Source organism: Misgurnus anguillicaudatus, chromosome 13, assembly GCF_027580225.2.
Source record: "Misgurnus anguillicaudatus chromosome 13, ASM2758022v2, whole genome shotgun sequence".
NCBI lineage: Eukaryota > Metazoa > Chordata > Actinopteri > Cypriniformes > Cobitidae > Misgurnus > Misgurnus anguillicaudatus.
In genome coordinates this window covers 8,394,454-8,418,342 of record NC_073349.2, presented here as the reverse complement: position 1 = coordinate 8,418,342, position 23,889 = coordinate 8,394,454, and the positions used below count along the sequence as shown (strand labels likewise).

General features: G+C 40.6%; 1 protein-coding gene and 1 long non-coding RNA gene across 2 annotated transcripts in view; one reads left to right on the top strand and one right to left on the bottom strand.

Moving 5' to 3' along the window:
- The window catches only part of LOC129431122 (cation channel sperm-associated protein subunit gamma 1-like), a 325,761-nt gene that overhangs the window by 90,189 nt on the left and 211,683 nt on the right, over positions 1-23,889 (top strand). The window lies entirely within an intron of this gene.
- The window catches only part of LOC141369384 (uncharacterized), a 66,275-nt gene that overhangs the window by 28,333 nt on the left and 14,053 nt on the right, over positions 1-23,889 (bottom strand). Inside the window, exons 2-3 of the long non-coding RNA XR_012373055.1 lie at positions 14,303-14,398; positions 12,496-14,204 (exon numbers count right to left, since the gene is read on the bottom strand). This is a non-coding gene — a long non-coding RNA (uncharacterized lncRNA). The remainder of the gene's footprint in view (positions 1-12,495; positions 14,205-14,302; positions 14,399-23,889) is intronic.

The following is a 23,889-nucleotide window of genomic DNA, read 5'->3' as shown; positions in this document are numbered from 1 at the left end:
ATAATAATACAGACAACTTTATGATTACGAACAGTAACTCAGCTTCTTCGGGTATAGTTTGGGAGGCTATGAAAGCATTCTTACGGGGCCAGATCATCAATTACTCTTCCAATAAGAAGAAACAATATCAGAAAAAACTGCAATTATTGGAAAAAGAAATATTAACAATGGAAAGACAACACTTTCAGACTAAAGATCCTCAATTATTTCAGCAACTACAAGCCAAAAAATTAGAATACAATATTATGACATCAAAAGAAGCAGAAAATGCACTTCTCAGATCAAGACAGAGATATTATGAACACGGGGATAAGATAGGAAAAGTTTTAGCGTGGCAGATAAGAAAAGAAGAAATTAGTAAATCTATAACTACCATAACTTCCCCGGACAAAAAAAATATTAAACACCCTAAATTAATTAACCAGGAATTCCTAAATTTTTACAAATTGCTGTATAAATCTCAAGGAGTAAATGAAGCTGACATCCAAAACTTTTTATGCAAATTGAATATCCCAGTTTTAAGTGATAATGACCGAAAAGAACTTGAGAGAGAAATTTCGAAAGAAGAAATTCAATGTGCCGTTTTTGCCTTAGCTGGAGGTAAAACACCAGGTTTGGACGGGTTCTCTTTGGATTTTTATAAAACGTTTTTTTCAAAATTAGCTGATCCAATGCTTTCAATGTATTTGGAGGCAATTCATAAAAAATAACTACCAGAAACGCTAAATCAGGCTTTAATTACAGTTTTGCTGAAACCTGGAAAAGATCCTAGTCTATGTGCTTCATATCGCCCAATTTCATTGCTTAATTCCGATTATAAAATTTTTACTAAAATGATTGCGTTACGCTTAGAACGGATTTTGCCTAGTCTAATTCATATGGATCAAACTGGATTTATTAAAAATAGATCATCCTTTGATAATATAAGGAGGCTTATGAATATTATCTACTCTGCAAAACAAGTTGACTCTCTAGTGATCGCTCTTTCCTTAGATGCAGAAAAAGCCTTCGACCGAGTAGAATGGTCTTATTTGATAGCTATATTGCAAAAAATGAATTTCGGTCCTAAATTTATTGATATGATTTATATGCTGTATAAGAATCCATCGGCAACCATCCGTACTAACTCTGATTTATTTTCGCATTTTAATTTATCAAGGGGAACTAGACAGGGATGTCCCTTGTCCCCATTACTTTTTGCGTTAGCGGTGGAACCCCTAGTCATTGCAATACGAGCACAAGAAGAAATCTCTGGGTTAGAGATAGGAGGGTATGTACACAAAATATCACTGTACGCGGATGACATACTGCTATATCTTACTAACCCTGAATTATCTCTATCCAAATTATCTCAATTACTAGAAGATTTCAGAGAAATATCAGGCTATAAAATCAATATAAATAAAAGTGTTATGATGTCATTAAATTTGACTGCAGAGAAAATGCCTTTAGATAATATCCCTTTTTCATGGAATACAGAAAAGATAGTTTATTTAGGGCTTAATATTCCTTCGAAGTTGGAGGAAACATTTTCTTTGAATTACTCCCCACTACTTAAAAGGGCAATAAGAGACCTAGAAAGATGGAACTCATTGCCGATATCACTAATTGGCCGGATAAATTGTATAAAAATGAATGTTCTTCCTAAATTTTTATATTTATTTCAAACTCTCCCAATTCCCGTCTCACAAAAGTTTTTTAATAATCTTAATAGCTCGATTAGAAAATTTATTTGGAATAATAAAACTCCAAGGGTTAAACTCAAGACACTAACACATGGCTTTTAAAAATGGTGGATTACAACTCCCGGATTTTTTGCTTTATTTCTGGGCAGCACAAATGAGAGCAGTATGGCTCTGGCAGATGAATAACACTGATCCACCTGCATGGATACAAATTGAAAAATATCATGCAGGAGTAATCCCCTTAGACAAGGCTTTATTCATTCCCCTGACTTATGTTATAAAAGAGATTAATAACCCATTCATAAGGCACACTTGTAAATTGGGATTTGAGATAAGGAAAAAATATAAATGGCTATTACCATTATATAATAACACTCCATTTCATAATAACCCAGGTCTTCCTGAGATACTAAGAGATGGATTAACACAATATTGGTATAAAAAGGGTATTCAAGTGTTTGGAGATTTGTATGAGGAAGAAATACTTATGACATTTGAACAATTGAGAACAAAGTTTTCTCTTCCTATAAAACATTTCTTTAAATATTTTCAGGTGAGACACTACATTACTACATTACAGGGAGGTGACTTGAGACCCCTTTCCTCCCTCTCATTAGACAATATTATAAAAGAGAAAAGAGGGTCCAAAGGTTTTGTGTCATATATGTATACCTATCTTATTGATCTGTATGGAGAGGATGTACTACCTTCTAGACTTAAATGGGAAAACGATCTAGAATGTACTTTTGAAAAAGATGTATGGGAACTCATTTGTAAAAATGCTTTAACATTTTCATATAATTGTAGACATAGATTGATACAATTTAATATTATACACAGGGTATACTATACACCAGAAAGACTACATAAGATAAGTGATTCATATTCGGAATGTTGTCCTAGATGTAAAATAGAAGTTGGTACATTATTGCACATGTTTTGGACTTGTTCAGAACTTGAAACCTATTGGAGAAATATAATACAAACAATTGACAAAATTGTTAATGTTAAACTTTCATTTGATCCGAGATTTGTAATATTGGGGGATGAATCTGTACTCCATCTTGATCAAAGGAAGAACTTACGTTTTGTTAAGATGGCTCTGATAGCAGCAAAGAAATGTATAGCTATTCAATGGAAATCAGAGAAACCACCAAGTCATACTGTTTGGCTCAAAGAATTGTCGTCTTATGTTCCTGTTGAGAAAATTATGTTTAATTTGAAAGGAAACTCATCAATGTTCGACAAGATTTGGGGGAAATTTGTTGAGTATATAAATAATTTGGATGGTACATTGATTGGGAATGCAGAGGTGATAATGTAACTGATTTACTGTAACACATTATTTGTATTATTTGATTTGTATTTTTTTTGCTCTTACTTTTTTTTTTTTCTTATGCATCTCAAAACTTTATTTTAATGTCCATAAGTGTTCTGTCTATTAGGGGGTTGTAAAGGGGTGGGAGGGGGATTAGAATACTTTTTGTATACTGAATTGAAGCTGTAAGTAATTTTTTGTGAAGAAAAAAGTAAATAAACATATTGATAAAAAAATGGTGTTGTGGGTGTCATGGTGTCTCTTACCTCCTGTTTTAAAAACGCGCAACTACTGTGCTCGCTTCGTCTTCGCGTTCGCGCAAGTCTCAAATCAAACAGTGATTGACAGCTCTCTGGTCCAATGCTGCGGTGGGCATTTTGAGGTTGACAGTAAATCTAGCTGGCCCAATGAGATTGGAGGGGGGGGGCACCAGGGGGGCCAATCATATTCCAAGGGGGGGGGGGCGGTGCCACCCCATGCCCCCCCTCTAGACACGCCCCTGGTCCATAGCAACCAAATGTATTGAATTTTTATACCCGCTGTGTTAGTGAGTAAATCTACTGAAATGGCCACCATAGGAGTGTGATAAAGTACGCAGAGGTTTGTCGTTTGTCATAGTTGTAAAAAAAAAAACAATGGCTTCTGAACATCTTTGCCAAGCGCGAACCAGTACAGAAATCAATAAATTATCGGGGAGGGTCATGCATTTTTTTCACAATCATTTTGGAGGGTCACAGAAAATGTATTGCAGGCAAAGGGAGGGTAATGTCTTTTTTGTCAACTGAACATGAAACACTGAAACAGTTGAAGCAATTGTGCCATATCAAAAACGTAGGCAGCTGACTTGTTGCCTCGCTGCCTCATTTTGGCAATGACTTTAGGACACACTTCATTGGCAGCATGTTTGAAATATAAACAGAGAGTGCCTTTGTGATAACTAAATCACATATTTGAAAACTAAAATACTAGTTTCTCGCTAGAAATGCAATTAAAAGGTGTAAAAAGTGAAAATATATATTTATTTACACTAACTTTGTGCTCCAGCTGCTTGATCAGGCTTGACAATCACATTACCTATGCGTACACATGCACTGAATTTTGGGACAAGACAATGGAGGTATCTCAGGATTCAGGAAGTAAACCTAACATGGGATTCGGACATGCCTTGATGCCTTCCTGCCTTGGAACGCTGCCTCAGAAGGCAGCAATTTAGAGTTATCAGACACAGACCTTGTTTCAAGGCTTTGAAACATCAATTCAAAACAGCCTCCCTAGAGTGGTTGCTTGCTGAAAACCAACAGAACAGAAACAAAAGGAAACCAAAGATTCTCTACCCGGCCTTCTTCTTGGGGAGGGAGTGGTGCAATCACCATCTCCCCGAGGGGCAGTCCCTGTAATCTCCAGACGGGGCCTGTTTGCCGATGCTGCTTCGAGGGGGCTGCTGCTGAGGTGGTGTGGGCAATGAACGGTCAGCCTTCTGTCGGGGCATGATGTGACTAATTGCACCAGTCTTCTTAAGACTGCTTCTGGGAGGCCAAAAACTGTTGGGCGAAGCTCTCCACCACTTTGCTGAAGAGGCCCACCTGGGACACCCGAGCATTCAGGAAGCTGGCTTTATTCACCTCCTTCATGTCCGCCAGGCACAGCCAGAGATGGCACTCCTGGACCACGAGCAATAATAAACAATAAACACGCAGTTCTTCTAGGACTGCTGAATCGTGACCACCCTCGTGCAGGTCCTTCAATGCCTCGATTCTCTCTTTGAGGCAGCGGTGGCCAGACACAACTTCATCACGACCAACCACTCCACCATTAGGACAGCTGCGTAGCCCTTAGTGGCTCTGCCAGATTTGAGACTGGTAAGGTGGAGTGTGTACCAGGTCGGTTGCAAGTGGCGAAATGAGCTGCCCACAACCTTTTAACCTCCCTCCTCATGGACCTTGGGAAAGAAGGGCACCAGGGCAGAGCGTTAAGGAGCAGTATGGGCTGCCCGAGAAACCCATCATCGAGGAGGTTCGGAAGCTGGGGGAGGAGCCCAGACAAAATGGACCGCTGCCGCCACCTGAGCGAGTGTGGCTGCCATTTTCGGGTCAGGCTCAGGCTGCTCTACCTGCCCCAAGGGTGGCAGAGTGTCCAAGCCGGAGTACGAAAGAGGCAGCCCAACCTCCACTGCTGCAACCAACATCCAATCCTGATCAGGAGAGCCCAAAGATGGGGTGGTACACTAGGTCTGCTCCCTCCCTCAGACATCTCTACTGGCTATGGGGTGAGAGGCCCCGGAGCGTTGGTTCCTGGGAGGAGGCTCTCACCGTGACCCGGAGGTCAGACATTGCGGCACCTGCACTCATCTGTGTCAGGACGGTCCAAGGCATTGGGATGAGGATTCCACCTTTTCTCATATAGTGGAGTCACGTCCTCAGATCCACAATGGTAATTCTCCTGCAATGGGAACATGAGCCATCCACGAAAGCCGCCATACATGTTTCCACACATGACTGTGTTCATCGTTAACTACACGTTATCAGACATTCACAAGACTTCATCAAAATTAATTTATTATAAATTATAAATGTATAATTTAAATAAAAGGGCCATTTTATCAGAACTATTTTAATTCTGTTTCCGACACTGTACTAAAGGCATTGATAAGTTTGTCTTTTTTAAGGAATGTGCTAGATTTGAAAAGTTAATCTAATTAGGTTCTAACAGGAACATAACCTCATTTTTGGAAGTTTGGCAGTTTTTTACCAGTAAGCGTGTTTTGGGAAATATTTACTACGGATATTTGACTATTCCCTGGAATAAATGATATGAGTTACTTTTATTTGACCAAAAATCTTGTTGCCACAACATCAAAAAGGTAAGGACCCCTTCCTTTGTTGTCATATTGCATTGTTTACTTTTCATAAACCATAAAATATACATTCACAAGGTAATCTTAATTGTACAATGCTTATATCACATGATCTGTGGTATGTTCTCCATTGTAGTATACTGTGTTATGTGAGAATAATGTTGTCGATTGCTATTTTCCGGCAAAAAACACGCCTATAAAATAGGGTACTGTTTGGCGGTGGAAACAAAGAATTAACCATTTTGAATCATACTGTACTGTACTCAGAGCTGGGTAGATTACTTGTGAATTGTAATCCGTTACTGATTACGAATTACATGACAAATTTGTAGTCAGTAATATAATCTCTTAATCTGACTATTTTTGGATTACATTTAGATAACTTTTGACAAATCTTATTTGATTTCAAATATATAAAGAGGGAAAAATATATTAAATTCTATTTAACCAACAAGAGCCTTAAAAACTCACTTTTAAAGTGCAATGTACGGACAGTTAATACTTCACAATACTAACATTGTTTTACTTTCCAATTAGTGTCAACTGAGAGTAACATATTGAATAAAACAAAATCACTCTTTATAAATTTAAAACATATTTACTTAAAATTAAAGGCGGAGTCCACGATGTTTGAAAAACGCGTTGGAAAAGGAGACGGGCCGACTAGGCGACTACCAAAACACACTAATAGCCAATCAAATCAAATCAAATGCCGGGTTGCGTATGTGTGGGGCGGGTCTATCAACAGAAGGTCCAGATTCTATTGGAGCAGGGGCGTGTTTTTTTGGGTGATTTCAAATATCAACATGGCTTTCAAAAATCGTGGACTCCGCCTTTAAGTAAATAAAAACTTAAATAAAAAATAAAAACTGCTACATTGCAGTCTTGTTGATAGAGCTTTGGCACTTCATACTTCAAATCCAAGGGACAAATCAGTGTTCCCTTAGTATATACATAGCTTCCTGCTTCGCTACTGTTCAGACGCTGTTGCTTACTGCTCTGCGCTTTGCTCTATCGCTTTTTATATTTTATCTTATAATTTTAACTTCAGCAAATCAGCATAGTGCTCAAACAACAAAGCTTGGCATCAACGTTAAACTTTCGGGACTGGAGGATTACAAAAAAGTGGAATTTTTCATCTGTCTAGCCTCCCACCGCCATCAGCTTACATTCCAGAAGGAAAAACACAGCTGCCTTCATTCAAAAGGATAAGAAAAAGAAATGCCTCATCAAAAATCTACTTGCTGCACAAACTGCCACAGACTTTTACAAAGGATTGCTGTTCTTGAAACAAAGTTACTTACAGGACTACAAAACCAGACGGAACACACAACAGAGCTTCGTCATCATGGACGCCCTCAGCATACAGCCGGTGAGTCCCATGAATCTAATGATCAACACACTAATCAATGGTACAAACAGGGAGCAAGACCCAAAATCACTCGAGAAATCAGACTGTCACGAGCATCAAATTTTGCTGCAGTAGCTTCCTCTACCCCAGATACAGCTATGACAAGGATTGCAAACACTGACTTTCTACCACCACCTATACATCTTGAGAACAGATTTGAAATATTAATGAATATGAGTGAGGAATCCCCAAATGTGATAAATGTGATTGAACACCGATCCAATCAGCCAGCAGCTTACACTGATGCTAACCGCCGCTCAAGATTGAGCAGACAGCGGCACTCAGCGCAGAGCGCATCCGAGCCCAGAACTCTGATATTGGGCGACTCACTTATCAGAAACATTATCAACAGGGACTCAACTACGTGCTGCCTTCCACAAGCAACCGTTTCTGATGTAAACAGGGAATTTCAAAACATTCTGATGAAACATAAGACTGTAAATCGAGTTGTCATTCATGTGGGGAAGAATGATATTCACAAAGAGCAATCTGAACTCCTTAAGAGGGATTTCAACAAACTTTTTGAAACACTCAGAACAGTGAAAGTTCAGCCGTTCATCAGTGGACCACTTCCAGCAAGAGGAACAAATAGGTTTTCACGGTTGCTTGGACTTAATACATGGCTGCAAAAAACCTGCAACATAAAAGGATTGAACTTTATCAACAACTTCAATCTTTTCTGGAGTCAGAGACAACTATTTAAACAGGATGGCATCCACCCAAACAGACTGGGTGCAAGAGTGCTAAAGGACAATATCTATTTCTCCCTTCATCATCCTTCAGCAGTGTGTGCCAATCCACTCAACCTGAATGGCACACACACACCTGGACAGAGTATGAATGACCACAGGACTTCTCTTCAGCACCTAAATGGACATGACGTCGACGTATCCCACAAGGACAGAGATAACACCACGCAGCCACAACAACCACTGCTCATGGACACAATCTCAGCTGAGTCATGCCCACAGAGCTCACCACAGTCAGACTGTGTCAGATTAGAACTGCTCCAAGATTCAGCACCCAAGGACGACTTTCTGGAAAACAGCCAGGGAAACCAGGACTACATATCACAGCCTCCGGTAACATCAGAGCAACAGGACTCCTCCTCACTAGATATGTCATTCCTCTCTCCAGCATCCCCACTTTTGACCTTCTCCGGAAAAATGGAGGAACTGGTTTATGCTGGAACTAAACTATCCCACTCTATTGCTGCAAGCCCCCAGCTTTCGACCAGAAAACGGCAAGCCCCACAACCACCAAAACCAGTGGGCCCAGCTCCCCCTCCTCGTCCTGTGAGAGCTCTTTGGTCTCAGACACAACGCCAAGACACACACCCTCCTCCATCTGCTGTAGGTGAACCAAAAACAACTGATAATGGCTCTCAGTGATGTGTGTCGAGTTTCTGCTATGAAAATACTAATACTTTCAATTGTATACATAAAAAGCAGGAACTCAGTGTACCTATATATTTCTCTATTTCTGTTTTAGTACATGATAGAAAGCCTAAGGCTGTATCAAACCGTGTGGCAAATCAATCTAATCTGCTGCCTGTGATATATCAAACTAAGATCTCTGTTAGGGAAAAAATTAGTACTGTTAAGTTAGCACTTTTAAACATCTGTTCACTTAAAAATAAATCACTTCTAGTCAGCGACTTAATAACCACAAACAACCTGGATTTTATGTTTCTAAATGAAACATGGCTAGAAGAAAGCTACAGTGCAACAGTCCTAAATGAAACAGCCCCTCCTAACTTTACTTTTATGAATGTCTGCAGAACTAATAGGAGAGGGGGAGGTGTAGCTTCTCTTTTTAAAGATGTCTATCAATGTAAGCAAGTGTCATTTGGGAATTACCCGTCTTTTGAATATCTAGGTATTGTGTTGAAAGGTACCCCACGCATTCTACTTATCATTATTTACAGGCCCCCAAAATACTCTCCAGCATTTGTTGAGGACTTTACAGAACTGTTATCAATGATTTCCTCAGAGTTTGACTGTTTTGCTATTGCTGGAGATTTTAACATTCACATAGACAAGCCAGACAGTATTATGGCAAAAGATGTCACAGCTGTTTTAAATACTTTTGATTTGACTCAACATGTACATGGACCCACACACAATCGTGGACACACTCTAGATTTAATTATCAGTAAGGGTTTAAACATCTCATCAATTGTTATTAAGGATGTAGCACTGTCTGATCATTTCTGTATTTTCTTTGATATATTAATCTCTCCTACTATTGAAACTAAATCTGTGTCTGTCAAAAAGAGATGCTTAAATGAGAACACCAGTGTGCTATTTATGAAGGCTATATCTTTAACACCAAGCATATCTGCAGACTCTGTTGATTTTCTCCTTGATTCCTTTAATTCGAAAGTTAAGAGTGCAATCGATAATACTGCTCCTGTGAAAGTCAGGAAGAAGAATGGCAGGCAAAAATCACCTTGGAGAAACTCAACAGAGGTGCAGAATATGAAGAGACAATGCAGAAAAGCTGAGCGCATGTGGCGGAAGACAAAACTTGTAGTCCATTATCATATCTATAAAGACAGCCTTCGTGCTTTCAGTGTGGAACTAGGCAAAGCTAGACAGACTTTCTTTTCAAATATTATAAACAACAACATAAATAACACACGCACTCTTTTTGCTACTATAGAGAGACTAACAACCCCCCCAAGTCACATTCCAAGTGAAATGCTCTCAGACAGCAAATGCAGTGAGTTTGCTAACTTCTTCTCTGAGAAAATCAATAATATCAGAAAGGTGATCAGCACATCCTTGAGCTGCGCCGGGGTCGGACAAGTCAGATCACAACATCAGAAAGTAGTTACGATGTCTGATTTCGAAACAGTTGATGGTAAAATTCTGGAAGAAACAGTACAGCATCTTAAAACATCAACCTGCGCCCTTGACACAATCCCAACATCTTTTTTCAAAAGTGTCTTTAACTGTTTAGAAGCAGATCTCCTAGAAGTGGTAAATTCATCACTTATCTCTGGGACTTTTCCAAAGTCCCTTAAAACTGCAGTTGTTAAGCCCCTCCTGAAAAAGAGCAACCTAGATAACACTGTATTGAGCAACTACAGACCAATCTCAAATCTTCCTTTCATAGGCAAGATCATTGAAAAAGTTGTTTTCAATCAGCTGAACAAATTCTTAATTTCTAATGGTTACTTTGACATTTTTCAATCTGGTTTCAGACCACACCACAGTACAGAGACAGCGCTCATAAAGATCATAAATGATATTCCCCTCAATACAGACACAGGCAAACTATCAGTGCTGGTGCTACTCGACCTCAGTGCTGCTTTTGACACTGTCGATCACAACATACTTCTTGACAGGCTGGAAAACTGGGTCGGGCTTTCTGGGATGGTCCTAAAATGGTTCAGGTCATACTTAGAAGGGAGAGGTTATTATGTAAGTATAGGTGGCCATAAATCTGAGTGGACATCCATGACATGCGGAGTCCCGCAAGGCTCAATTCTAGCGCCACTCCTGTTCAACCTGTTTATGCTCCCACTAAGCCAAATAATGAGAGAGAACCAAATTGCCTATCACAGTTATGCAGATGACACTCAGATCTACTTAGCTCTATCCCCTAACGACTATAGCCCCATTGACTCCCTGTGCAAATGCATTGATGAAGTTAACAGTTGGATGTGCCAAAACTTTCTACAGTTAAACAAAGAGAAAACTGAAGTCATTGCGTTTGGAAACAAAGATGAAGTTCTCAAGGTGAATGCATACCTTGATGCTAGGGGTCAAACAACTAAAAATCAAGTCAGAAATCTTGGTGTGATTCTGGAGTCGGACCTTAGTTTCAGTAGTCATGTCAAAGCAATAACTAAATCAGCATATTATCATCTCAAAAATATCGCAAGAATTAGATGCTTTGTTTCCAGACAAGACTTAGAGAAACTTGTGGATGCTTTCATCACCAGCAGGGTGGATTATTGTAATGGCCTCCTCACTGGCCTTCCCAAAAAGACCAGTAGACAGCTCCAGCTCATTCAGAACGCTGCTGCCAGGATTCTGAGCAGAACCAGAAAATATGAACATATAACACCAGTCCTCAGGTCACTACACTGGCTACCAGTTACATTTAGGATTGATTTTAAAGTATTATTAATGGTATATAAATCACTCAATGGACTAGGACCTCAATACATTGTTGATATACTCATTGAATATAAACCCAACAGGTCACTCAGATCATTAGGATCACATCAGCTAGAAATACCAAGGGTTCACTCAAAGCAAGGAGAGTCAGCTTTTAGCTATTATGCCAGTCGCAGCTGGAACCAGCTTCCAGAAGAGATCAGATGTGCTCCAACAGTAGTCACATTCAAATCCAGACTCAAAACACATCTGTTTAGCTATGCATTTGCTGAATGAGCACTATGCTGCGTCCGAACTGATTGCACTATATTTTATATGCACTATTTTAATTATTTTTAATTCTCTTGTTTTTATTCTTATTTTTATTTTTAACAGTTTTATACTTGTATTCCTGTTTTATTCTTTTTCATACATTTAAACAGTTTTTATTAAAATCACATTTATTTTCTTTTAATTGATATTTAAAATTCATGTATATTTGATTTTTGTTTTCTCATTTCTATGTAAAGCACTTTGAATGACCTCTGTGTATGAAATGTGCTATACAAATAAACTTGCCTTGCCTTGCCTTGCCTTGCCTAGTATTGGTAGGGACATGTCCCTAGCGTTCCTATTTAAATCAAGCCTTTGCATCCAGTGATCAAACGCTGAGTGCTGCTCCATTTTGCATATTGTCTCAACGTTGCTTCTCTCCTGTGCGTTTCCACACTCCTGCTACTCTTTCCCGGAAAAACTTGAAGCGGTAGTTAAATTTATTATGAAAAAAAATAGGAGGTTTGCAAAATTGTGAACATCACACTGCTATAGTGTGAATATATGTAATAATGTAATCAATTAAAAAGTAACATTAGTCTGATTACAAGTATTTTAAAATGTAGTTTAATCTAATTACAAGTACTTGATTTTTGGAATCTGATTACGTAATCCAGATTACATGTAATCTGTTACTACCCAGCTCTGACTGTACTGTACCATACCACTTGTAGAAATGAAGCTTAAGAAATAATTTCAATACTAACATTTATTTATACTAACAATAATTTAGATTTTATAACCAATAGTAAAAGTAATTATTCTAGTAAAATCTGTACTCTTACCTTTGTTGCTGCTTGGGCTCCCCCTGTCAATCCTGCTACAAATCCTGCTACTCTTCCAAATACTCCTCCAACTATTCCTGCTGCTCCTGCCACTGCCAGTAATGCTGCTCCTGCCACTGCCAGTAATGCTGCTCCTGCCACTGCCGGTGCTGTCTGTGATGCTGCCATTCCCATTTTTGATGCTGCCTGTGTTGCTCCTTTCGATGCTGCTGATCCTGCCTGTGTAGCTCCTTTCATTGCTGCAGATCCTGCCTGTGTAGCTCCTTTCATTTCTGCTGATCCTGCCTGTATTGCTGCTCCTGATATTTTAGCTGCTACTACCACTAATGCTTCAGTTAAAGCTACTTTGGACAATGACATTATTTTTTTAAGGACTGCTATTATTTTTTTAACTAGGGGTATTATCCATTGTGATGCTGCCATTCCCATTTTTGATGCTGCCTGTGTAGCTCCTTTCATTGCTGCAGATCCTGCCTGTTTAGCTCCTTTCAATTCTGCTGATCCTGCCTGTATTGCTGCTCCTGATGTTTTAGCTGCTACTACCACTAATGCTCCAGTTAAAGCTACTTTGGACAATGACATTATTTTTTTAAGGACTGCTATTATTTTTTTAACTAGGGGTATTATCCATTGTGATGCTGCCATTCCCATTTTTGATGCTGCCTGTGTAGCTCCTTTCATTGCTGCAGATCCTGCCTGTTTAGCTCCTTTCAATTCTGCTGATCCTGCCTGTATTGCTGCTCCTGATATTTTAGCTGCTACTACCACTAATGCTCCAGTTAAAGCTACTTTGGACAATGACATTATTTTTTTAAGGACTGCTATTATTTTTTTAACTAGGGGTATTATCCATTGTGATGCTGCCATTCCCATTTTTGATGCTGCCTGTGTAGCTCCTTTCATTGCTGCAGATCCTGCCTGTTTAGCTCCTTTCAATTCTGCTGATCCTGCCTGTATTGCTGCTCCTGATATTTTAGCTGCTACTACCACTAATGCTCCAGTTAAAGCTACTTTGGACAATGACATTATTTTTTTAAGGACTGCTATTATTTTTTTAACTAGGGGTATTATCCATTGTGATGCTGCCATTCCCATTTTTGATGCTGCCTGTGTAGCTCCTTTCATTGCTGCAGATCCTGCCTGTTTAGCTCCTTTCAATTCTGCTGATCCTGCCTGTATTGCTGCTCCTGATATTTTAGCTGCTACTACCACTAATGCTCCAGTTAAAGCTACTTTGGACAATGACATTATTTTTTTAAGGACTGCTATTATTTTTTTAACTAGGGGTATTATCCATTGTAGTTTATCTACTACCCACTGTAATTGTGCTCCAGTGGCTAGCACTATTGCGGCTCCTGCGACTGCTCCAGCTACTGCTGATCCTCTTTGTGTTACTGCTCCTATTATTAATGCCAATACTGCTACTGCCATTCCTGCTAAACTTCCTGCTACTGCAGTTGCTAAGGCTTCGGATACTGCTTTTGTTTCCCATAGTAAACGCAATATGGTAAAACTTGCTCCTGCTGCTGCTCCTGCAACAGCTCCTACTGGTATGATTGCAGTTGCAGCTGTTCCCGCTATACCTGCTACTGCTACTGCAACTCCTGCTACTATCAGTGCTGTTGTTAGCATTTGTGGAGGTTGTCTCCACACTTGTGCTGCCAAGCGTTCAGATTCCCTTTCTTTAGCTGCTGCTTCCGAGTCTTTCACTGTAACCCATAAAATAATCCTTTATTGTGTCATCATAACAGAAATACAAAGATCTTATAAATACTAGTTTACCTTGTCCAAATGTAATTTTACTTACACATGTTGCGTGATATGAAACCTCAGCAAATAATGATTCAAGGTCTTTCCAATAGCCACAGCAGTTCCAAAGATTCTTTTTTTTCCGGATAGTTTCCTGTAAAGATGACGTAACATTTATGTGCCATGGTCCACACTGTAAAAACACTAATGAAATGTTGGAAGGGCAAAAATATATAAATTTACTTTTAAAACAGTAAATGAAGTTTTTTTTTCAAATCTAGTCAACGTTGAGAATTGCTAATGTTGACTGAACTAATTAAGACAAATTTGGTTGATATGTGGACTTATGACAGCTATGTTTCCTCACAGCAAAATGCTCATAATATTACTGTCATTTGGTCACAAAATGTAGTTGTTCAGGCATGAAAGTATGTGTTTTAAAGTTCAAATACGCGGTCAGTAAATAAAGATCTATTTAAAAAATGTGCTCGGACGCTTTCAGAAATGAGCTCCAGAGGATCATCGGGGACACTCAACGCTCACACCCCGCCCAAAGCAGCCTTGCCTCGGCAAGGTCTTTAGAAATCGACTGCTGACTCTAATGGGATTTAATTCATTTTCATTTCTTATACTTAATAATGAAAGGATCATGTTTTACATCATATTTTACAATTCACTTAATTGATATCGCAGTTGAGTTATGTATCATAAATTACTCTGCTGTCCCATTTGTTATATAACCAGACTGCGTCCTGCTTAAGAGTTTGAACTCAAGAGGAGTGGGTGGACAAATAGGCCCAATACCATAACAATTTTAAATAAAAAGTATACCCGTGTGTGGGTGCTCGCGTTTGTGTGTGTATGTGCGTGCGTGTGTTTTGAATTTAAAACGTCTTTAGTCGAAAGGATCTGGAAAATAACCACAGTGTAACCACAGTAGCTGCACGACTGTCAATGAAGAAGCAGCTTGGTCAGTTTAACCCACCAACGAAGGAGAACAGGCAACTTGTTGTGTATGTTTTCAGAAAACTCAGGGTGTATTCCAGAAAGCAGGTTTAACTTACCATTAGATTAACCCTGAACTATGAGTTGATTAACCTAAAACTTGCTTACTCTGGGTATGTCGGTTCCAAAACACAGTTTAAGAGGTAGTTTAATCAACCCGCTGAAAGTAATCCAAAGTTAACACGCTCACGGTAACAACAAAGGCATTGTCAATGGATCACAGATTTCATGAGTCACCATGGAAACTGCAGAGAACTATAAACCAATAAATTCTGGCAAAATCAACGTTTTATAATCATCTTAGAAGTGCGTGATTACAAAACAGATAAAATGAATGAATTAATACAAACCTATTTTACCCTATTTAAGTCCAATATTACATGTATCTCAACGAAAATACACATATTTAAAAGCCTGTAAAAATAATCATAGATTTTATATATGATTTTATTAAATATATATCTTTTCCCTTACAAAAATTAACCATTAACCATAGTTTTACTACAGTTAAACACCATGGTAACCACAAAATAACCATGGTTTTGACAACCATGGTTTTCAAAAACCATAGTTAAACCATGGTTAGTGTAGTGAAACCATGGTTTTGCTGATAGTAATCAATGCACCAAAAAAAGAAATATTTTTTTTTAAATGTTGTGGCACATAAAGTGCATAAATCTGTCATAAGGCTTATTTACAGTTATTTTAAGAATGATTCTATTGTGTATACATAAAATGCACTATAATAATATTCACCATATTTTACTTCTGCTTCTTTGGGTGACCCTATTTAGTTTTTGGACTTTCCATTGTATGACACTGTATCACCATCTTTTTTCATATTTACTGATAGCACAGGCTCGACTGCGGCAAAAAGAGCTTGTGGGTGTGGTGGCCCAAGGCAGAGCTGGCTTGGGGATGTTCCCAACACCTTTCTCGACATAAGGAGTTGAAGGGGAAGGAGAAACGCAGCCAAATACAGGAAGAGGTCAGAGCTGCTTTGGAGGAAGGAGGACAAGTAGAGCAGCTGGAATGGGGCAACAGGGGGCCTGGACCAGGTGGGAGCAGGCCATGAATCGCAAGGTCACCTGGACGGAGCTGTGGCAAAGCGAGCCACACCGCATAACCTTCCTGATTAGGGCAGTGTATGACGTCCTGCCTAGCCCAGCAAACCTCTATATGTGGGGAAAAGCAGACACACCAACTTGTCATTTGTGCCCAGCTCGTGGAACGTTGGAACACATTCTCAGTTCCTGCCCGACAGCGCTCGGCCAGGGTCGGTACACTTGGCGTCACAACCAGGTGCTGAAATCTATTGCAGACACTATCAGCAAAGAGATCAGCAAAGGCGGCCGAGGGAGCAACATCAATTGCTCAATCGCATTTGTTAGGGCAGGAGAACATCCACAAACAGGGAGGAAGGCACCAGCAGGGATCCTGGCATCACCCAAGGACTGGAAACTCTCTGTAGATTTGGTGAAGCAGCTTAAATGCCCCCAGCACATTGTCAGCACAACGATGAGGCCAGATATCATTCTAGTCTCAGAGAGCACCAAGAATATCATCATCATGGAGCTGACTGTGCCATGAGAGGACCGCTTAGGAGAAGCCCACGAAATTAAGATGACCAAATATGAACATCTGGTCACAGACTGCCGAGCACAGGGCTGGAAGGCTAGATGCATGCCTATCGAGGTTGGCTGCAGAGGATTTGTGGGGCGCCTGCTCCACAAAGCCTTTACTGTGCTGGGCCTTGTAGGAACAACAAGGAGCAGGGCCATCAAAATCATCATCGATGCAGCCGAGAAAACTTCAAGATGGCTCTGGATTCGTAAAGGAGCACCATGGGGGCAAGCGAGTGCTACCTGAACACAAGTCGCGGTCTGATCAGCCATGGCTGGGTCGCCTGGGCGAGGGTGTCTGATGTTGAACGACCTGAAACACTCGAGGACATGTCATCAATGATGATGTGTTCAGGTGCATCTGAAGATGTGTTTCAAGAACTGCCTGTTCTGGCAAGGCCAGTGACTCCCAGGAATAGACTGGTTGACAACCAGGAAGAGGCTGGTGACTACTGGAGAGACAGTTGATAGCTTGGGAAGACGGCATGTGGGGTGGGAAGGTTTGGCAGCCCAAATCACATTCTCCAAGAGGAGGAACCCTTTTAAAAGCTACAGATCGCCTCATGGAAGTAGAGGGGAGGATGAGGACCCCAATCTGACGGACCTAAAGTTATCGACTAATGGCAACGGAGGAATGACAATGACCGCAGTATTCAGGTGCGGGAAAACCTGCAAAAACAGCCGTGGCTTAAATATCCACCAATCCAGGATGAAGTGTTTGGAGAATGAACATGTGTCACAGCACACAAATGCTACATCTGATGAGACAGAGGAGGAGCCGAGCCAGGAAGCACACCATAGTGCTCAGACCCTCCGTGTGCCACTAGCCGTCCCCCAAAGTCTTCTGTCCCAGTCAAAGGTGTGAATCAAGTGGCCACAGTTCTGTAAAATGGCAGTTTAGAGGCAGTTTGACGAGGACATTGACAAGGTGCTTGAAGCAACAGAGAAGGGAGATGTGGATCAAAGGCTTCAGGCAATGACGACCATCATCTCCAGCCTAGCTCAGGAGGGGTTCGGTGCTGAGGAAAATCGATCGACTCCAACCACCTACTCCATGAACCACAGGGCAGCGAAGATCCACGAAATCCGGCAGGAGTTAAAGTCCCTTAAGAAGCAGCACAAGGAAGCCACTGAGGAGCAACGCCATCCCCTGAAGGAGTTGACAGCTATCTTGAGGAGAAGGCTAATGACCTTGGGCAGGGCAGAATGGCACCAAAGGCGCAGAAAGGAGAGATCCAGGAAGAGAGCTTTGTTCATTTCCAACCCCTTTGGCTTTACTAAACAGCTCCTGGGACAGAAGCGTGACGGAGAGTTGCTCTGTTCAAAAGAGGAAATTGACCAGCATCTGCAGAGCACTTATAGTGACCCTCAGTGGGAGGAAGAGTTGGGTCAGTGTAGCATTCTTGTAGATCCATTGCCCCCTACCAAGGAGTTTGACAGCAGGGAACCACTCTGGAAAGAAGTCCAGGAGGTTGTGCGTAAGGCACAGTCTAGTTCTGCCCCTGGTCAAAGTGGAATCCCATACAAGGTCTACAAGAACTGCCCCTTGCTACTTAGGAGAGCCTGGAAGATCATTCAAGTCATTTGGAGAAGAGGAAAGGTGGCACAACAGTGGAAATTTGCTGAGGGAGTCTGGATCCCCCAGGAGAAAGATTCCAAGAAGATCAATCAGTTCAGAATAATCTCATTGCTGCGGGTGGAAGGAAAGATCTTCTTTAGTATAGTAGCAAGGCGTCTGACCAACTTCCTCTTAGCTAATAACTACGTAGATACATCTGTGCAAAAGGGAGGAATTGCTGGAGTGCCAGGTTGCTTAAAACACACAGGAGTGGTGACTCAGCTCATCCGGGAAGCTCGTGAACATAAGGGAGACCTTACAGTATTGTGGTTAGACCTAGCCAATGCATATGGCTCTATCCCTCACAAGCTGGTCCAGACCACCATGACCAAACACCATGTGCCACATCACATTGCAGATCTTATCTCGGACTATTACAACCATTTCAGGATGTGAGTCTCGGCAGGAGGTGTGACATCAGATTGGCACAAACTCGAGGTGGGAATAATCACAGGCTGCACCATATCAGTGATCCTATTTGCGGTGGAGATGAATATGATTGTCAAATCGGCAGAGCTCAAGTGTCGATGGCCCCAAAGCAGAGGAGGAGTCCACCAACCACCAATTAGAGCATTTATGTATGACTTGACAGTCACCACAGAGTCGGTGTCAGGAGGCAGGTGGATACTACAAGGGCTGGAAAAGCTCATCTGGTGGGCTCGGATGGAGTTCAAACCAACCAAGTCCCGTTCGCTAGTGCTGAAGAAGGGCAAGGTCACATACAGGTTCCATTTCAGCATCGAAGGGGCAAAGATACCATCACTGTCAGAACAGCCAGTGAAAAGCTTGGGCAAGGTTTTTGACAGCAGCCTCAGAGACTCCGCATCAGTCCAGTCAACCTGCCAGGAGCTGGGCAGCTGGTTAAGAGCAATAGACAGTTCTGGCCTCCCCGGCAAGTTTAAAGCATGGATCTACCAAGGTGGGATCCTACCGAGAATACTCTGGCCACTACTGGTGTATAAGGTTCCCATTTCTACGGTGGAGACCTTGGAAAGAAAGGTCAGCAGCTGTCTCAGGAGATGGTTAGGGTGGCCCAGGAGCCTCAGTAACATTGCCCTCTATGGGAACACCACAATGCTCCATGTTGGAAAGCTTGGCCACGGCCCCTGCTGGTGGACGGCGCTACTGCAGTTTGATATCAGTTGAGTGAGTGCTACTGCGTTTTTGAGGTCTGTTTAGAAAGGCAGCGGACTTTTTAGTTATTCCTTTAATCATTCTGTCTGGTTTGTGCGTTTGTGAAGAAAAAGTGAGTAATTTGAACATTTACAGGACTTTGTTGTATGATTACATACAGGAACAATATATGTGTTAGTTTAACTGTATAGTTTAATTATTTAGATCGAAGTTATGTAAGAGATGTCATTAAAGCCTAATTTTCCTTTCTTCGCGGCATACTCGGTAGACATTACATGGCTAATTATCGCTGTTAATTTGTGATAACACCGTTTTATATCTCACTTTGTGTGTTCCACGAGTGTTTATATCTTATAGTTGACTGTTATAATATAGTGTAGGAGATTATTGTATAATGAATCTCTGTTTATGTTCTCTGTGGGCTATGTCCAGTTAATCACCTCGTGATTTATTCAATACTCCATTTTTGTAGCCTATTTGTAATGTTGGTAACAGCTACAATTAATATTTGTGCACTTTAAGTTAAAAGCTGCTGTTTTTGCTATTAGTGACTATATTAACCACTGTTGATTAATATATTATTGTTATATGGTATTTCTATAATGGTTATTGCTATAGTTAATTTATCTTTGACATCATTGTATTGCAGTTTGCATTGATAATCGTAAATTGATAATCTTAATGTATATTTATCTCTTTTATTGTAGACCACAAACACAAACACAATACAAATACCAATGAAACTAAAATAAAGCTCTGTTAACCAAACATACATCCTCTGGAGCCTGATTCTCTGACCGGAGTGAAGTCCAAATCTGCCGCCTCAACCAGTTCAATTGTGGGAGATCACGCCCCTCCATTACACTCCAGTTGCCTCTGAAATCCTTGGAAGAGGAGTTTAAAGTGACTTGAGCACGTGAGTTGCTGATGTACAGAGACTCCAACAATCCAAAGGTGGCCCAGGCAGGAGTGCTGGTGAAGACAGGGAGAAAGTGGAGCGCCCAAACCCCTGTGCTGGATGCACAGTCTCGACTGCGGCACAAAGAGCTTGTGGGTGTGGTGGCCCAAGGCAGAGCTTGCTTGGGGATGTTCCCAACACCTCCTCGACATAAGGAGTTGAAGGAGAAGGAGAAACGCAGCCGAATACAGGAAGAGGTCAGAGCTGCTGTGGAGGAAGGAAGGATGAGTAGAGCAGCTGGAATGGGGCAACAGGGGGCCTGGACCAGGTGGGAGCAGGCCATGAATCGCAAGGTCACCTGGACGGAGCTGTGGCAAAGCGCGCCGCACTGCATAACCTTCCAGATTAGGGCAGTGTATGACGTCCTGCCTAGCCCAGCAAACCTCTATATGTGGGGAAAAGCAGACACACCAACTTGTCATTTGTGCCCAGCTTGTGGAACATTGGAGCACATTCTCAGTTCCTGCCCGACAGCGCTCGGCGAGGGTTGGTACACTTGGCGTTACAACCAGGTGCTGAAATCTATTGCAGACACAATCAGCAAAGAGATCAGCAAAGGCGGCCGAGGGAGCAACACCAATTGCTCAATCACATTTGTTAGGGCAGGAGAACATCCACAAACAGGGAGGAAGGCACCAGCAGGGATCCAAGCATCAGCCAAGGACTGGAAACTCTCTGTAGATTTGGAGAAGCAGCTTAAATTCCCCCAGCACATTGTCAGCACAACGATGAGGCCAGATATCATTCTAGTCTCAGAGAGCACCAATAATATCATCATCATGGAGCTGACTGTGCCATGGGAGGACCGCTTGGGAAAAGCCCACGAAAAGAAGATGACCAAATATGAACATCTGGTCACAGACTGCCAGGGCTGGAAGGCGAGATGCATGCCTTTCGAGGTTCCCTCCCGAGGATTTGTGGGGCGTTCGCTCCACAAAGCCTTAACTGCACTGGGCATTGTAGGAACAACAAGGATGCAGCTGAGAAAACTTCAAGATGGTTCTGGATTCGTAGAGGAGCACCATGGGGGCAAGCGAGTGCTACCTGAACACAAGTCGCGGTCTGATCAGCTGTGGCTGGGTCGCCTGGGCGAGGGTTTCTGATTTTGAAAGACGCGAAACACTCGAGGACCCCAGGTTACATCACTGATGATGTGTTCAGGTGCATCTGAAGATGTTTCCAAGAAATAGCTGATAGATTAATGCACCCTCTTTTAATTGTAAAGCTTCCTTACAGTCCTTACAGATTTTTAATAATTTTGTTTAATGCTTTTCAGTGCACTACACTAAGAATGATCATTCATTTGCATTGGACGATTAGAATCTGCTGTGACAGAAGTGGAGAATAGAAATGTTACATAAGTGCCAATAGTAATATGTTCTAATAAGTCCTGCACAGCAAAATCACCATTGTTAAATGTACACTACTGGTGTTTATATGGGTATTATATCTTATCCGTGAACACTTGATGGGATCATAATGAATCCAGTACACACTTGACTCAGCATCTATTTCTTCTCATGTCTCTATAAAATGTTGAAATGTACAGTAGTATCCTAGCACTTAGGAAGAATATTTTTTTAATTTTTGTAAGTCACATTTGCTAAATGTTTAAATGTAATGGTAACCCACAGATGATGTGCTAAAACACTAATAAAAAACACAGACCATGATTACAATGAATTTAATAAAATGTATTTTCTGCCCCATTGAAATTAAAATGACAATTCTTTTGTTTACTGTAGCAGCAGCTCACACATTGCTGATTGCTTGGTAACAGACCTGACAGTTGATAGCCGAACATGATTAAGCCATTTGGGATTTCCTAACTAGAGATGAGATAACATTTGGTGAGATGAGAATCCTAAATCAAGTTAAGATTTGCTTCTGTAATATGAATTTGTGAAAAATCTTAATTTAACACATCATATCTTATGTTAAGACCTAAGATAGAAAGTTTCTGTAATACGGCCCCAGGACCCTTTAAGGTGTAGAAACATCTCGGCAACCATCAAGAGAAATTGGAGGCAACTGAGCTAAATTGCAGATCCCTTTGTTGCAAAGGGTCTGAATATGTATAATGTAACTATGATATTTCAGTTTTCTTTTTTGCAATTTGCAAAAGTTTCTAAAATTCTGTTTTTACTTTGTAAAAAAATCTAAACAATTACAGTATCATGCAACAACATAAAATTTGAAAGTGAAAGGTGTATGATAATTTCTGAATGTACTGTAGATGATCTTGATTGAACCTCATTGTCATCTTCGTAAACACAACAGCTTTCTTCCTTCATCAGATGGCTATGCAATGTTTCAAGTCAGACTATTAAAGAAAATGCATCTTGCCCTGATGTACAATAACAAGATTGTTTTGTACATGTGCTAAAATGCAGCATTTTTTGAAAATGAAATAACTTGTGTTTTTTTCCCCTCTTTAGATGCTGTCATCGTTTTAAGTACAGTATGAGCAAGAATAGATGGGTGGTGGTGCCATAAGAAGACTGTCAACTAAACCAACAAAAAAATTGATATTTGCAGTTTTTCTTGAATAAAGTTTTTCGGTAACACTTTATTTTACGACCCGCAAAGTACTGCGTAATTACACCGAATTTACAGCGTACCTATTTGTAACAACAGGGTACCTCTACAGTACGTACTTGTAGGTATAAGGGAATAATATTTTAAGTTTGGGGTAATAAGAGGGTAAGAATATGAAGAATTATAAATTATTTATACTCTAAGTATTTTATAACTACAGGGTACCTATTGTAATATTACGTGGTATGTATGACTTAGTCAAGTCTATGGGGAAATTATGTTTTTTTTTTTATGATTTTATTGTGAATTTTTATATTGACTACTGAATGTTGTATACAGTCAATGTCTAGGAGCCACATCGGCAAATAAATATAACAGCACATCACTTTCATTTTAGTAGCCTATATTACTTGCTTTTACAAAAGTCCAGCTGATTTAATGTGGTTATCTTTTTTTAAGGTAAGTACAATAAAAATAGCAACTTATTCCCTATTTACCAGAAAACTCTTACATTAGCGGACATATTTGAAGTGGTGCTTTGCAATTTTGACTCTGAAACTCTTTTATTTCAAATGACACAATAACACAATAATGACCACAAAGCAGCACGCTATTTGTTTATTTTTAATAGGTGTTATCATTGGTGGAATAAAACTTTGTAACATGTGTAAACACAACTATTTTAGCCAAATATAATGTATGCAATGGCAAACCAGAATGAAACAACAGAAGATATCATCACCCGCTAAAGCAAACGACGACTACATGCG